Source organism: Mesoplodon bidens, assembly GCF_964165515.1.
Source record: "Mesoplodon bidens genome assembly, chromosome: 4".
Classification (NCBI taxonomy): Eukaryota; Metazoa; Chordata; class Mammalia; order Artiodactyla; family Ziphiidae; genus Mesoplodon; species Mesoplodon bidens.
In genome coordinates, this window is record NC_138160.1 from 29,810,623 (window position 1) to 29,827,429 (window position 16,807).

The 16,807-nt window shown below is 46.5% G+C and overlaps 1 protein-coding gene across 2 annotated transcripts in view; it reads right to left on the reverse strand.

Annotated features, from left to right (window-relative positions):
* Positions 1–16,807, reverse strand: part of PRLR (prolactin receptor) — a 202,011-nt gene that overhangs the window by 137,858 nt on the left and 47,346 nt on the right. Inside the window, exon 1 of one of the 2 annotated variants that reach the window (XM_081231807.1) lies at positions 12,270–16,749. The exons of the other annotated variant lie outside the window; for it this stretch is intronic. The gene's annotated coding sequence lies outside the window, so the exon portion shown is untranslated. Of the gene's footprint in view, positions 1–12,269; positions 16,750–16,807 lie in introns of those variants that run through there. 2 annotated transcript variants of the gene reach the window in all.

Here is a 16,807-nt window from a genome sequence, read left to right on the forward strand (position 1 = left end):
AAAAAGAACAACTAATAATTGTTGACCTAAGGAAACCGGGGCACTGATTCTGCCTGAGTCTAAGTCACTAAGTTAGCTGGCCAAATAGTGCCTCTTAAGTTAAATGTTACTATTGCCAGATATATTTTTCCCTCTGTGAATTAAGTGATGTTATGTTCTATATATATGTTCTATATAGTGGATAGATTTCCACGCAGATAGATTTTAACGGCTAGTGTCATAAGTGATATAAGAAAGAAATAATAAAAGAAAGAACAAAGCAATCAGGAGGAACAACTTTCATCTCATACTTGATTCTCGCTCGTGTTTCATCTGCACTCAAAATTTGAGGATAGGAATAAGTTTGAAGAGTCCTACGAGATGTGCATGTGCAGATGATGATGGCGTATCACCCAGTCACTGAATCGTGATTCAGGAGCACACTAATGAAGGGTAACCGTTCTTAGCATTTTGTAATAATATTGGTTTTAGAGACAATCCAGGGAGAAAGGAAGCAATTTACATGGCCGTTCTTGACACCATCCAGCTTCCGGAGAGACCATCCGGAGTTGTCTGCGGTCTCGTTGTTGTATTTACTGGGAGCGTGAAAGATAAGCCTGTCCTATCACATGTGATTGATCACTTAAAGTTAGGACAGAGCTGCCTTATTTCACAAAGAAACAAAGTGATGTAACTCCCAGCACTGGAAAACATTTTGCTCAACAGCTGACCTCTGCTATTTCCCGATATCTATTTCATTTGGATAAATGAGCAGGCAGAATCTCAAAAGCTGCATAATATGTCCTGAGTGGGGTGTTTGAACTCTTTGTCCCCTTCCTTTCATTAGCGGCCAGCCTAAAAAAGTGATGACAGCCTGAGAAATTCAAAGGACCAAAAGGGGATGAATGGCTCCTCGACCCCAACAAGCCCTCTCAGTGCAAATTATCAGGCAATGATCAAGATGAGAAACGAAACCCTCTTTTGCCTTTTTCTCTTCTTTTCCCCTGGTCATGCAGGTGCTCTTAAGATAAGAAAAAGAATTAGGGGAGCGATGATTAGGTTGTCAGCCAGATGTTACTGCATTTTCAACGTGGGGGCAGATGAGCAACCTGGATGAAGCCTTGATCTTTATTTCTCTTGGGGAACCAAGGAGCCAAAATACAGCCACGGGAAATGGTGGAAATCCCAGGGACTTGGCTCCACTTCCATTGTCTTTGGGCTTCACTACTCAAAAAAAAAAAAAATCACTGGACTCTATTTTTTCCATTGCTTCATGGGGCTCAGCTGTCATTCACTCCACTTACAGGATCGATCACTCCTGAATTGGCCCTAAAAATGTCCATTATTATCAAAAAATCAGCCGTATTTAACTCTTCCTTTTCATGACATCACAAATCAAAAGAAACATACATGCTTTTGTTGCAAGTTGATGCCCTGTTGTTTAATTCTCTCATGGACCTAAGAAATGATAATGATTTCTCCTTGTCTAACAAACATCACTAACCTTTACTGAGTGCTCACTATGCACCTGGCATAGTTGTCACATTTTAGGTGCATTCACTGACTTCAGGCTCACAGCGGGAGGAGGAAGCAAGGGTTAACCTTTCCATCTCACAGACGCACAAGTGAAGGCATAACTAAGGTTGCCCGTCCAAGTTCATGGAGCTTAATGGGGGCAGAGGAAGGATTTGAATCCCTGTGGGCTCTGCTTTCACGGCCCACTCTCTCACCCACACCGTGCACTGCCTTTTGTGATCCAATCGCCTCCCAGAAAGTATTTTTAAATTACCCTGCAAACTTCTTAGCTTTCCTGTTTCTCAAGCTTTCCATGCATGAAATAGTTAATGTGGGAAATGATAGTTTGTGGAGTACAGAGACCATAAACCCACCTTTATTGCTCACCCACTTAAAAATAATCATAAAACCATTCTCTTTACAATTAGCAACAACATGAGTAAATCTCTAGTCCAATCTACCACCCAAAGGAAGGCATCCCTCTTCAACCTCCCCTAGTGGTGTCTCCTTCTCCCCCGCCACTGAACCAACACATCAAGCACCAAGAAAGGCACAAACCTGCACAGTGTTCGTGCGCTACAGACAGCTCTGCTAGAAAAACCTGGCTGTCCCATAATCTCCTTCCACTGGTCCTACATTTCACAGTTGGAACAAACAAGAATTCCTCTTCTTCCTCTTCTATATGAGTGTTTTAAAGAGTAGACAGCCATCCCATTCCTCTGGGGCTTTCTCTTCTACAGGAAAGAACATCCCAATTCTTTCTCACATTTTTCTTGTTTTGTCAATCTGCTTCCTTGTCGCCCCCTACTGGATACACTGTGAGTTGCCAATGCCCCTTATCAAAGGTCTGTCACAGAATGGGGTATAGGGCTCTTAATGTGTCCTAGCTTTAAGTCTTGGGTTCTACAATAAAGCTGGCAGGTCTACAGCATGCCTTCCACGGCCAGAAAGTGTGGCCTGATCCCAGGTCCCATGTATCTCTCCTATGGATCCCATCACATTTGCTTCATTTAGTCCAAGGGTCTCCAGGACACAGAAAACAAGGTCCCTTAGACTCCATGCATTTTCCCTTTTATATTATGCATGCAGAAGGGCCATACAGCTCAAATGAAATCCTAGTCCTGAGTCACTCCATCTGTGGACAGCTGTAGACACATATGTTGACATGTGATTGTTTCGATTTAGAGAGCTCAGAACTGAGTGGAACATTGAAATCTCAGGGTTATAGATGGATAAATCTCTAAGAAAAACAGAACAGACATGGTATTTGAAGGATCCCGCCATCTGCTTTTGCCAAGTCACTCATTCAGGGTTATAAGGTTTTTTCCCACCTGAAAGAAGGCAACCCAAGAAGACCTGAATTTATTCTTATAGGAAAAATTCACTCTGGAATAGATCAGACTAGATGTCAAATGACCACCTCTTATGGTCTGAATTCTCAGGCATCCCATCTGAGGCAACCTCAGAAGCTTGCCCTTTTCTTGTGCCTTTACCTATATAATCTTGATCTTTTAGATTCGTGGGAAGATGTAAAAGAATTCCTGATAATGTTTGGCTGATTCAAAGCTTAACATTCAGAAGAGTATTTTCCTTTAAATGAGGCTCCCTTAAACTTTCAGATGAAAAAAAAAAGTAGAACCTGGTAGACTAGAATGAATTAGACATGGGCACAGGGGCCGTCGCACCACAGAAATCCCCAGCGATAGGGGTCAACCTGTAAGTTCAGTCCTGCCTGCACATGACCTCCTTCCATTCCTCACAGGGCGTGGTTCTACATGACCAAAACAGGGACGTACTGAGGCTGTAGGTGAGATAGGGTGGTGGAGTTCTAAGCACTTTGCATGTATTTATTCCGTTTTCCAAATATTAGAAGTATCCGTAAGGCACCTGTGACGTAAGTCACCTGAGTGTATGCTCAGTTTAGCATAGTGCTACACATATAGTAAATGCTCAGCAAATGTAGGTGTTATTATGAGTTCAGAATGATGATATTTTGGTATGAGTTAGGCCAAGGTGCACTTTTGTTATTATATCAATAAAGGAAAGTTTTGTTTTGCATAAAAAATTCAGGGTACTGTTTGAATGTCTTTAGAGAAACAACTGTTATATAAGTCATTATAAAGCACCCTAGGCTTTCAGATCTCCTTGGGCAGGAAGCAAACTGACCTACGAGTCATTACTCTTGCTCTCTAGACTTGCAACTTCCTTTCATGTCAGACACTTCATCCATATACTGAGAAAAGACAAAATGAGTTCCCACATCCCTTCTAACCAAAGTTCCAGGATATGTTAATTTCATGGTGAGTATAGTAGCCAATAAATCTGAGAGCTTACCATTATTTAGAGTTATCTTGAACAATGAATAAGTTCTCTTTAGATACTCCCCAAGTCAGGCCAGACTACCCCAGTTCCTTATAAGGTAGTGTGATTTTATTCTCCCAAAACACCTGTTTGGTTGAGATGTCAAATCAAATAGTCTACTTTCCAAGAAAAATCTTCCAAGTGAGTTCCCTGAGGTTTTAGGCTTGGGTCTATTCTAACCAAAATGACAGGCCCAGTGTTTTTCTATCTCTCTGTCCTGGGCCCTGAGGAGGAATCCGATCAGGTCAGAGTCCTCATGGAAACGTGCTTCTGGAAAATGCACAAGTCCCTGCTCACTGTGAATTTCTTTGGCTGTTAATAATTAATTCTGGAACTCCTAGTGGGGGCAGTCACACCAGTAGAAGGTAGAAATTCTGTTTACACGTACACACTGCCGAGAACTAGAGGTGGAGCCTTATCAAGGGACGAGAACAGTTGTTTCCACTTTGACCAGGTGTCTTTGAGGCTCCAAGACTAGCCTGTTGACCCTTCTGATGAGGCTGGGTTGGGGAGTCGGGGAGTCGGGGTTATATTTTGCGGCATCTGTTTCTGTTCAGAATACGGGGAGCGAGAAGAAAGTTTTCCCAACCATGTTAGTACATTATAGGTCTACTGGGTAGTGTTGCTCTAATGGGTACAAATAACCCCACCTCAGCGTGATATGATGCTGACCTGATGCTCAAGACTTGCTGTAATGCTGGACGGTGCTGCCGAGCATCAAGACTAAACTTCATCTAGACTCACCCTGGAGAGACCTTAGAGAACTTAGTGAGCTCAGAGGGTGTCTCTTCTCCACCCAGAGGAGGCACTGATGTCTCAACTGAGGCCTCAGTTTACCCAGGGGGAGCGGCTCTCCCCGAAGACCCTGAGAGGTGCTGGCACTACTTGGGACACCTGTGTTTCAGTGCCTCTGGCCCTTTAGGTCAGGGATGACAGGGTGAGGGCAAGAGAGTCAGTATAAAAACCTCACTGAAGCAGAGAGGCAGCTGCCACTCTGCTACCCTGGGGTGGACCTGGCTAACTCATTTTGCTCCACTTCTGATGAAACAGGTTATTTCTACTGTCACATATGTAACATTTTCTTAAAATCTCATCTATCTATCGCAAACTAGTTCACACTGGGAAGATGGATATTACTTTTCTGCTGTTGTTGAGAATAAGTATTCTTGCTTGCCTGTTCTGACTCCCGGGATGGACCCATCTGCTCTCAAGAATCAGGTCCCTGCTCTTGCTGAGGTTGGCGCCAGGGCACCCTAGGTGGCCTGTGGCTGGGATTTTCTGCGGGTAATTGGAGGCAGCTGGTGTGCAGCAGGAAGTGCATCAAACTAGCAAAGTCCCGGCTCTTCTACTCAGGAGCTGGGGATCTTGGGCAAGCCAGTTTCCTTACTTATAAAATCGGCATAAGAATATCTGCCTCAGAAGGTTGTTCTGAGGCATAAATGTAAATACTCTGACACTATGAAGAGAGGGGGATCACTGTCGTTAACAGAATGGGTCCTAGGTAGGAGTCAGGACACCTGAGTCCTAGGTTCCTGTCCCCTCATTAATTCAATGACTGTGAGCCATTCACTTAACTTCTCAGCCTTAGGCTCCTTATCTACCAAATGGATCAGACTGAATTCCTAAGATCCCTTTTAACCTGAAGAGTCTATGACTAGCATGACTCCAAGCCCCTCAAATAATAGATGAGGGAACTGAGCCCAGAAAGGTTAAGCCACTTGTCCAAGGTCACACAGCCTGGGGGCAGCAGAATCAACAGGCGTCCCGCCTCCCAGTCTAGGCTTTTCCTACTGGAGTGCAGAAGCCTTCCTATTCACCTACTGAAAACAGACGGGAATTTGAGGGGCAAGGGGGAGAGAGCGACCTTGCCTTGGCCTTGGAGGGCAGGGAGTCTACCCGCTCAAAATCTCCCTGTGGACAACCTTTCTGGTATTTCCCTCCACTGAAACTGTATATCCCCAATCTTGTTTCTTCAGCAGCTCTGTTTGACTTTGGCCTGGGTCAGCTACCCCCTCTCCCGGGCCCATGCTGTCTCCTTAATCCCCTGCCACTGTAGTCACACGGCAGCCGCCATGAGGCATCAGGGGGCTTGCTAAGAAGAAGAACCATGCGATGCCCAGAAAGTTCTACAGAGGGGCCATTGGGTCCTCCAGGCCCAGCTCTTGCTGATTTCAGCAGCTTGTTTTCTGATATTTCCTCGTATTCTTCTTTACCTGGAATTCATTTGGGGCCACCAGATTTGTTTAGCCATCCACACAAAAGATCAACACACCTTATTTATTTTTTAAAGGGCTCATTCTAATGTGAACTGAGGTGAGCAAACACTTTTATTCACGTCAGCGGCTCCTCCAGGCAGCCTGGGGTCAGCCCATTTATGACATCCTTCAGTAAGCTTCATCTCCAAGGCCCAAGGTGCTGGCCCCATCCCAGCCCCCAGGGCTGAGACATCGACAGTGGGAAGTTTCTTTTTCTGGGTTCATCAGGAAGATAGGGCCTTCTTTGGTTCTTTGCTAAAAGAAATGAGAGTTGCTTTTTTCCCCTCTGGGCTACTTGCATTGTCCAGTATACACAGCTTGGAGAACAGGAAAGCAAAAGCACCGACCTCATTAGAGCTACACATTCTCATCTTGCACCTGTTAGCCAAGAGTATTATCCAAAATACTCACTTGGTATGGTATAAGCCCTGACCAAAAAAAAAAAAAAAGACACAAGTGGTAAATAATTGGTAAGGCCATACTGGTGCAAACCGGCTGAATTATAACCCTGCCATCCACTAACCTGGGAGTTTTTTTATTTATACCTAGCATAATCTAACATTATTGAGAGCTTCTAAGTGCCAGGCACTGTTTTACAGGCATTAATTCATTTAATTTTCATTGAAAATTCTATTTAGGTGGGGTGACAGGTTAAATTGTCTCCCCCGCCAAATTCATATGTTGAAGTCCTAATCCCCCAGTACCTCAGAAAGTGACCGTATTTAGAGATAGGTTCATTACAGAGGGAATCAAGTAAAAAATGAGGTCATTAGGCAGACCCTAATCCAGTATGACTGGTGTTCATATAAAAATGGGACATTTGCATGTAGACACTCATTTGGAGAGGATATCATGTGAAGATGAAGGCAGATATCGGAGTGATGCATCTACAAGCCAAGGAAACACCAAAGATTACCAGCAAATCACCAGAAACTAGGTGACAGGCATGGTGTAGAGTCTTCCACAGAGCCCTCAAAAGGAATCAACCTTGCCAACACCTCGATCCCGGGTTACTAGGCTCCAGAACTGTGAGACGATACATTTCTGTTGTTTAAGCCTCTCAGTTAGTGGTACTTTGTTATGGCAGGCCTAGCAAACTAGTACAGGTGGGCAACAGAATTATCCCATGTTACATGTGGAAACTGAGGCACAGAGAGGTTAAATGCTTCCCTAATGCCACACAGCTCAGAAATGGCAGGTAGCATGCTTCAGAATCTGTCTTCTTACCTACGTTAGAAGGAAGTATTTGCCCACTGCCAGGCTCAGGGACCCAGCTGCCTGGCATATACTCACAGCCTCTTTTGGGAGGACGTTTCCTCTTGGATTAGATGCAGGGACACAATTATCCAGACACTTGTTCTAGCACAGGATGGCAGAATGACATGGGCTCGACTATGGCCTCACTAGGAAGGGTCATGGACCGCCAAGGAGTTCATTTACTTCTTTCTCTTTACTATAGGACTACGCCGAAATTAAGCTTCATTTCAAAGGAAGAGCATTCAACTGTTCAAGACCAAGACAGAATTATTTTTAAATACTGTAATTAAGAAGGCAGATTCTGGAACAAGCTGCCCACCACTTCTTAGCCGTGTTGCACTGGGGAAACACTTACTCTCTGTGCCTCAGTTTCCACATGTAACATAGGATCATTATACTTCCCACCTGTGTTGGTTTGCCGGGGCTGCCACACCAAAGTACCACAAACTGAGTGGTTTACACAACAGAAGTTTATTTATAGCTTCACAATTCTGGAGGCTAACTTTTATCAGGAGGAAATATTTGCATGATGCTGATTTTACATGACTGTAAAACAAAGCGTTATAGTCACGGGCAGCAACAAAACATTGCAATTAATGAGTGAGCTATTTTCCCAAAAACCTGTTTCGCCAGCTCGCTTTCCCCTGACAGGAAGCCTGAGGTAGACAGGTGTGGACATAGAGGCTTCCGAAGAACTTCGTTTCCAGAAGATGTTATTGCAACAGCCTGCTACGTGTTCTCCGTGCCTCTGGTCTCGTTCCTTCCAAACTGATCTCCACCTTTCAGCCAGGACTTCCTTCTGTAAATGGGAATCTGATTGCACGTCTCTCCCATCCACAGTCCTTCTGTAATTTTCCGTAGCCTCAGCATCCTTGCTGACCTCAAACTCCATCTTTAGCTGCCTCTGCCTTCCAGCCTCAGGTCTCACCCATCTCAGGGTTCCGTCCGCTTTACACCCTAGTTTCCCCATTACCACCTGCTCTCTCGGTGCCTCTGCTCTTGCACTGGGCTCCTTCTGTCAGGAATATGCTATCCTGTGCCCTATTCCTCCCAACTTTACCTTCAAGACTCAGTTCAGGCATTAAGTCCTTGCAAATTCTTCCCAGATCAACCCAGCTGGGTCCCAGACCTTCTCCTGCACACCCACTGCTCTTGGGTCTCTCAGGACCCCCGACTTTTTCACACTTGTTATCGCCATTTCTGGTCCATGTGCCAGGGTCACCCATAAGCTTCCTGGGGACAAGGACTGGCTTTCATTTATACTTCCTGTTATATAACTGGTACTCAATCAACATTTGTTGAGAGAATGAAAAATTTGTTGAGAAATGAATAAATGAATGAGCCACAGTTTAATATTATAAATAATAAGGGCATGGCTCTGTTCTCTGTCATGAGTGTCTATCCCCTTATGTTCCCAGACATTCAGGGGCCCTTGTGAAGGAGCTCTGGCCATTCTCAGCTCCCTGCCCTCCTCTCTCCCAACCCCCAGTTTCCTGGGGAGCCTGGACCCCTTGCTGAGGCTTTACCTTTGTTATGGCTGGATATTTAAATGTGCTCCAATGTGGGTGGCTGAGAAATACAGGGTGGGTAGGAAGAAAGGGCATAGGCTAAGATAGAAGGAGGTTAAGTCTAAAGAGTGTTCTGGAAAGCTGGGGAGAAAAACTGTGAGTGGGAGGAAGAGAGAGGGGAAGGCTTTGTGTCGTGAGTGAGTCCTAGTCCCAGGACAGAGTAGGACTGAGCCTAGCACTGCCTCTTCATTATCTCTCCACTATTACCAAATGTCGGACTTTGCCCTGAATTTCCACAAGCAGTCCCCCTGATGAAGGCAAACACATGTAAGCAAGAAAGTAAAATAAAAGTTCTGTGCTGGTGAGCACCCAATAGCAGATGGCCTGAGAAAACAGATTGTGGTGAGATGCAGGAACTATCTTTCTCATAGAAATGTTTGCATACAGAGAACTTAGTGGTCATTCTCTGGAGGCCCATATGTGCAAGAAATGCCCCAGGGACCGGCCAGGCTCAGCAGATGGGGCCAGATGCTGGTGTGTTAGGAGAGGCCAGCTGCCCCAATGCTGAGTGAAGCTTGGCTCTCCCCTGCTTGCTGTGTTTCTGGCTACCTGGAGGTGTTGGGGCCACTTCTGCTGCCCCATGGCCGAAAGAGCACTGATGCTGATGCCTTGAGAACACACAGAATCAACACTGGGCCATCCTCGCCGTGGGTGTGTCCCCCTTCTTCAGGGATTGCCATTTAGGGGGCTTCAAGGTGGGAAGGCAGCTACTCCTTGCACCTCGACCCTCTGCATCTGATTAACTATTCACCATCACCCTCAACTCCCCCAGTAGAGATGGGGAGCCATATGTGTGTCTCTGGATGAGCCACCCTGTTCAGGCTTCAGGCCAAGCAGTCCATGTTCTTTCCCTCAGATAAGAAATCCTTGGGAATTCCCTGGCGGTCCAGTGGTTACGACTGCACGCTTCCACTGCAGGGGGCACAGGTTGACCCCTGGTCAGGGAACTAAGATCCCACATGCCGTGAGGCGTGGCCAAAAAATAATAATAAATAAAATAAACTGATGTTTCTCAAATATTAAAAAAAAAAAAATTCTCAAGCGTTCTCCACCCTGGTGCTGACTCTGTAAGTCATATGGGCACAAACATGGGTAGGGTATGGAGAGATCCCAAGCAAAATACCCTCATCGTCTTACCAGGCTCATTCACCCCTTTCATCACAGGAAGAGAAAGCGCTATGGGTACCAAGGAATGCCAGTATCACACCCTGAGAGGGGACCTGATTTTAAGCAGTGACCTTGTGCAAGATAAAGTTCTGGTTGTTAAACTCTTTTGCCCAGGGAGCACTACCCAAGTGGTGAATTCTGACTGGTGAACGGCTATTGATCCTGCAGTTTCTGAGCTGATTTTCCAGCTCCCCTGGAGGGCTATCCCCTTTCACCCAGACTGTTAGCTGCACTCCCTTGGCTGGGCTCCCACAGCTCCCATGTGTGGGCTGCTGCTATGTGGCACAGACCTTCTCTCCTCTCAAATGGGAGCATCTGGAGGGCATGGCTCGTCTTCCTCTCACAGCTGTTTCTTAGCACCTGCATCACCCATTTGGTCTTCCTGCTTCCAGAGCAGTTGTTTGGGTTAATTCTGCTGCCTTGTGATTGGGTTGAAAAGTGAGTGCTTGGAGAGCTGGATTCCGGTCCTTTGGTGAGAGTGCCTTTTTACCTGGGATGTCAGGTTAGCTTGAATCTCCCTTGGTTTTCCTGGCTCCCTGCAGCTTGCCTCTGCTTCTGTCCACAGAACATCTCACAAGGCAGGGGCAGATGGTGGCAAGCGAGATGCATTCTTGGTTGAGGAGGGGAATGTCCCAGGCAAGCTTTGCCCCACCACAGAAAAGGGCTCAGCCGAGTGAGCGATGAAGACCTGCCTGAGGTGACCGGCCAACCTCAGAAGCTTCAGATCTTCTGGTGTCTGGGCAAACTTGCTCTTTAGGAAAGGTCTTGGAAGGTTTAATGGGTTCAACAAATATTTATTGGATGCCTGCATTGCACTGGGCTCTCGGGATGAGACTGACATGGTTCCTGCCCTCATGAAGTTTCTGTCTATAAGAGCAGGAAAGGCCTGGTGGAGGGTCAGTGAGCAGCAGGCTTCTCCCATCAAGCACTTGCCTTAGGCCGGTTCAGGTCTCTGCGCTCATGTTTATTTTCCCACTTCTCCAAACCTTCCTCCTTCCTTCTATCATGTCCTGTGGACCTTGCTGCTTTCTCTGCATCCACCCATTCCATTGTCTCTGCTTTTTTATCTTACTGAAAAGTCTGCCCAAATGGATAAAAATCCTGTTGCACATCCATACAATGAGAGATTACTTAGCGCTAAAAAGAAATGAGCTATCAAGCTGTGAAAATACATGCAGGAACTTTAAAAAGCATATTGCTAAGTGAAAGAAGCCAGTGTGAAAACCCTATATCCTGTAGGATTCCAACTGTATGAGGAAATTCTCTGTGGAAAAGGCAAAACTATAGAGACAGTAACAAAGGTCACTGGTTGCCAGGGGTTTGGGAGAAAGGAGAAAGGGATGAATGGGTGAAACACAGGGGATTTTTAGGGCAGTGAAACTAGTCTTTATGACACTGTAATTGTGGATACACGACCTTATGCATTTGTCAAAACCATGGACCTGCACAACACAAAGAGTGAACCCTAATGTCAACTATGGACTTTAGTTAATACTCATGTATCCATGCTGGTAATTGTAATAACTGTAGCGCACTAATGCAAGACGGTAATAATAGAGGAATCTGTGCGTAGGGGAGAGGTGGGAAATGGGAATTCACTATATTTTCTGTGCAATTTTTCTGTAAACCTAAGGTTGCTCTAAAAAAATGAAGTCTGTTAAAAACAAACAAACAGGAAACAAAAACCTCAGCCCAAATCACCAAATTTCTCTTGATCCTCCGGTGTGGGCTCTGCTGGGCCTTCACAGCTCACTGCCTGGCCTCTCTCTGCCTCCAGTGAGATCCGGAGATGTTCCGGACTCCCCATCAGTGCCATGCACCCTTGTCTTCGCCACCTTTTGCTCTCCCGTCCCACACCCTCAGGACTGATATGTCATGTGACCAAGCCGCTGTGTCCTCACGCTGCCCTCTTGATCTTCGCTCCCATGCCAGGCCCACACCCTCTCCCCGGAACGCCTGGGGTCTAGAGGGGCCTACATGTTGGTTTTTATGTTCACATGCCAGCTCCTCATTCGTCTCTTCTTGAAACAAGAACCTTCCCCTAAGATCTTTGTGCAGCCATTGATACCCTAATCATACTCCGTGCCTTCTGCCCATTTCTGATCCCAGAAGAGAAACACCGAAAGGAAAGACTCCAACCTGACAAAGAGAGCTGAAAGTCTCTCACCTGTGGCCTTCCTGCCGTCTGTCACCCCACTCCCACTCCCGGCTGGAGCCTGCAGCATCTTTGTTATGTGTCTTCGAGGCCAGTGGCCTGAGATGACATTCTCCTCTACATTTCCTCTCCTGACAAGGAGAGCATTGGGACTCTAACCAGTCATCTTTTTACAACCTGGGAAAAGGCACAACCCACTGTTAATAATTTATTTGCATATTAAAGTATGGAGGGTTGTTAATCATTGTTCAGTTATGGGGATAGGGCAGGCCAGACCATCTCTTGCTAAAAACATGAAGGCACACTTTGTCTCTGCAGGTTTCAAGGGTCAGAGCTTGGGGTCAGGGGAAGGCTTGCTCATGTGTGTCTATTGGGTTTGGCTGGGGGTGAGGGAGAGGACCTTAGTCTTTAACAGGTTCTAAGTGAAAAGTCAAAGTTGATTTTGGAGGAAAATGCTAATCCTCAAATTTCCAGAAAAGGCAGTCCATTAACTCCTGTGAAACAAAGGCACTGAAAAGGACCAAGAGAATGGCTTGTTCTGAAACCACATTCAACGGTCCCATACTGAGCCCACACTCCACGGAAGGCCACGCTGTGGAGTTTGAGCTCAATCCTGCAGGCAGCGAGGTGCCTATACGCTTCCTGGGAGGTGACAAGTGTGTGGCAGGATAAAAGGACAGGAAGTGAAGAGAGGAAATTCAGTAGAGAAAAAACAATGGGAATGAAGGCATAGTCCTACTTTCTTAAAGGTTCTGATTCACATGCTGTCTGCCTGCTCAGAAACTGGACACACATAGACAAAGGGGACTCATATACGAGAAGAACATTTGGGGATGTCTAAGGCCAACTGAGACCCTTGAAGGAATTCTCCAAAGGCTGGTTTCCCTGGGGAGGAACACCTCCTCACACCCTCGTTCCTCATACCTTATCTCTTCCTCGCACCAGGAGAAGCCAGCAAGGGGAGCAGTTACCCCGCAGTGCGGGCTAGCCGAGGCCAAGGGACACCCGCCCTGAGCATAGAAGCCTCACTGGCCAGGAGGGCCTTGCTCTAGACTCTTAACTCCCCAGGCTTTGCAGAGAAAGAGAGTAGTGCCATGCACTTTGTAGCTCTAGAACCTGGTACATAGTACTTACTCAATAAATGCTTAGGGAAGAAATGGTTGTATGACATTTAAGCCACCACTTCAGGATAATCTCCCTCAAACTACCGAGGCCAACTGTTCTCTTTCTGGATGTCGCAGCACTGAGGATTGTAATGCTCCTGTGAGGCTGGGCATGGAAGCGATGATATGAAAGGCCTAGATTTCTCTTCCATCTCCTCCACCACCAGCATAAGAGGATGCTCAGGGCACAGTAAACTGTCACACTGCTGGGAGAATAGCTCCAAGTTTTCTGAAGGAGACACGGCAGGGTTGTGTGATATTTTTAGTAATTCCCTGGATCCCTGAGAGAAAAACAGCAAAGAAAAGTAACCAGATTTTTCTCATCAGAGTAGAAATCCCCAGTGTGTTCTGACTGTTCATGCCTCTGGCTGCCAAAGGAAGACTTCACAATGGCATTTGAAAGAAGAGAAGTCCCCTGTTCCTTTGAGGAAGTTGCCAATGACTGCCCTACTTGGAAGTTCTTACAAAATCCTACTCTGAAATGTGAAACTGATTTGGGCTTAGCCTATTGTGCCTGAAGGTGGAGTCTTGAGTGGGAGAGAGGAATACTCTCTGCCAGGGGCTTAGAAGGAAAGTCAATATAGGGCAGGGGGAAGGCTAGGACCCCAGAGAGCAAAGCTGAACGGAGCCGTAGCTGGTGAGGCTCAACGCCTTGAGAAGGTGGTTTCTGCTGAGACAACACTCCATCTCCCAGCCTTGCCACAAGCACTGCTGTGCAGGAGGGAGACGTGGATCTCCTGCCTGGGAGCCTGGGCAGTGGCCCACAGACCCTGGCAGGACTCTCCAGCGTGTGTGCAAACAGACTAACTGAAGGCCTGTTAAGACCTCCCCCAGGGAATGGGTCTCAGGGGCCGGGTGTGTAAGTTCCTGGGAACCACTTTCCTCTAACCTCAACATTTTTTTTTTAATTCAAGATCGATTAATTTGTCAAGAACTTCAGGCATGATGGGAAATAAAATGTCACAAGTGGGAAAGGAAGAGAGTGAGGTCGGTTCTACCCATGAGCTGTGCTATAGGGTAGCAAATCCTTGGACGGATTCACAGGCTCATTAAGAGTGTCTGAAGCTACAATCAGTTTTTGGTTTTCTTTTCGCTTTCTTTGAACTTAATCAGCCACAAGGCCAACTCCTCCCCTTCTGGCTGCTTCCCCAGGTCAAACTAACTGCCAGGCTTCCCCTTGGGAGGGTTCCCTTGTGGCTCAGATCTGGGAGCGACCGACTCAGGTGAATGATTAGGGTGAATGATTAAGACTCTGCCCAATGCCGCCCTTGCTGAATTGGCATAGGTGCCACCCCCCAGCAGCTCAGCTTCTTCTGTCTGTCACTCGTGACTACAGCTGCTCGGCCCCTCATCACGCTCTTCAGTCTTTGATGCTGGAGAGACAAACCTACAGGGCATAAGTCTGGGAGGAGGATCACAGTAAATCCGCCAGCTCACCTGGCACCATCCCTGAGAGCACTCCTGGGCCCGCGGCGGAGACTCGCCCGCTTTGGGAAGCTTCTGTCGCCAGTGAGCACGGCTCAGAGCACACGACCTTAGTCAATCTGTGGACAGGAGCAAAGCTCCCTGAAGGCAAGGTTCATTCAGGGTTCCCACCCCACTTGGGTTTGCCATCTCGCATCTGCATCATGCCCTGAGGATGCTCCTCGGGCATGCAAGGGCACGAGGTCTGAGACCGGTGAGCTAAAGGAGTACCGCCCATCCTGGCGAGAGGGAAAATCAGCCTCTGATACCTGCCCTGACGATGGCGGAGCAGTGCAGGGGTGTTGCACTGGAGATGATAGCCAGCCGTTCAATTCCTTTACAACATCCTCACCCCCCTCTTCGGATCCGCCAGTGACAGGGCAGCATTCTAGGAAGCCCAGCTCTACTTCGGGAATTTGTCAAGGATGGTGAAAAATTTTACACTCCTGCTGTGGACATCTCAGGGACGCTCTGAGAGCAGGAAGGTTGAGAAAACCTTGTCCCAGAGAAGGATTCCCTTGTCTTGCTCAAAAAGTGCTGGCCCCAGGCCCTATCAGAGTACGGCTTAGCTAAGTTGTCTTACACCTGCCAAAGTAAGCAAACAGGGCACTATTATATCGTGCCCTTGACTCTCTGGAGTATTCCTCCTGGCCCCAGGAGGCTGCAAAGCTGGTAACCTTCAATAGGCTTCCTTGGCATTGCACAAAAGGGGTGTCTCTGTGGGATGCTTACAGAAATCTCTTTTTATTTCATCAAACAAACACTGGCATTTTCAACATCTTCTCTTTGCCTCTCTCCTTTCTCAAAGATAAGAGCTGAATTCCTGACTCTGATTTCCTTGCCCCTGCACTTTAGTCAACTGGCCTTTTAATCTTATTTAATTTTATTCTTTGTTATTTGTGGTTATGCAGGAGACACTGGTTCTCTAAACAGGAAAATATTTTGGCTGCTAAAAAAATATTCTTTTGGCTTCTTGCTTCGTATTACTAAATTCCACCACGCAGTCTTTTTCCTCTCTTTCCTCTCTTTCCTCCTGGTCCCTTCTTTGCCACTGAAAATTATGTAAAGCCTACCTGGTTTGGGTTATAAAATCGGTCACTTGGACTGTGTCTACAGCAGCTCTTACTGTCCTTAGTGAACTGCAGACACTCTACAGGTAACTTGTTAGTCCGACGATCTGCTTGTGCTGAGAAGCCGGAAACCTTCCCTGCAGCCAGCTGATCTGTCCCCCTTGAAGTCTTTGCTCCCAAATCACAATCACCACCACAATAACAGCAGCAAAGTTCAAACGAACTGAATATGTGTTGTTTGCCCGTGCCCTGGGTTGTCCCCTCGAGGCTGGGTTCTGGCTTTTCCATAGAGCTGGTCGCAGAGAAAGCAGCATCCCTTGGCAGGAAGCTCCAGCACTGGAATAGAGGTTCTTTTTCTCAGAAGCAGGAAAAGTAAGAGAAAATGCACAGAAATGTAGTCCTAAGCCCACCCCCCAAATTCACCAAAAGTTTCAGAAGGCTCATACAGTTCCCAAGTCAACAGGGCTTTTTCTTCAGTGTAAAGACATTTCTACAGGAGAAAAAGATCAGCCAAGAGACAGAATTCGATGCAGACCCTCTATCTTTTCTCCCCCTAAGCCAGGCTGTGCACTTTGCAGACATTTTCAATTTAAAATATCCCAGATATGAAAGTGGTTATGATTGTGAGATAGACAACATACCCGGTTGAAAAATGTCATTTTCTCTGAAAGGAAGAGCTGTGATCTATTTCGTTGTACCAAATGGCTAGGAAGAATAATAATTCCCACTAATCTTCTGTGATTAGGGTTATAATGGAAAGGTTTCCAAGGTGTCATTTTTATAGCTATAAATTTACCCTAAAGGGGATGGAATTTCAGGAAACAAAAAAAAGTTTTCTAAAAACTTTTTTTCA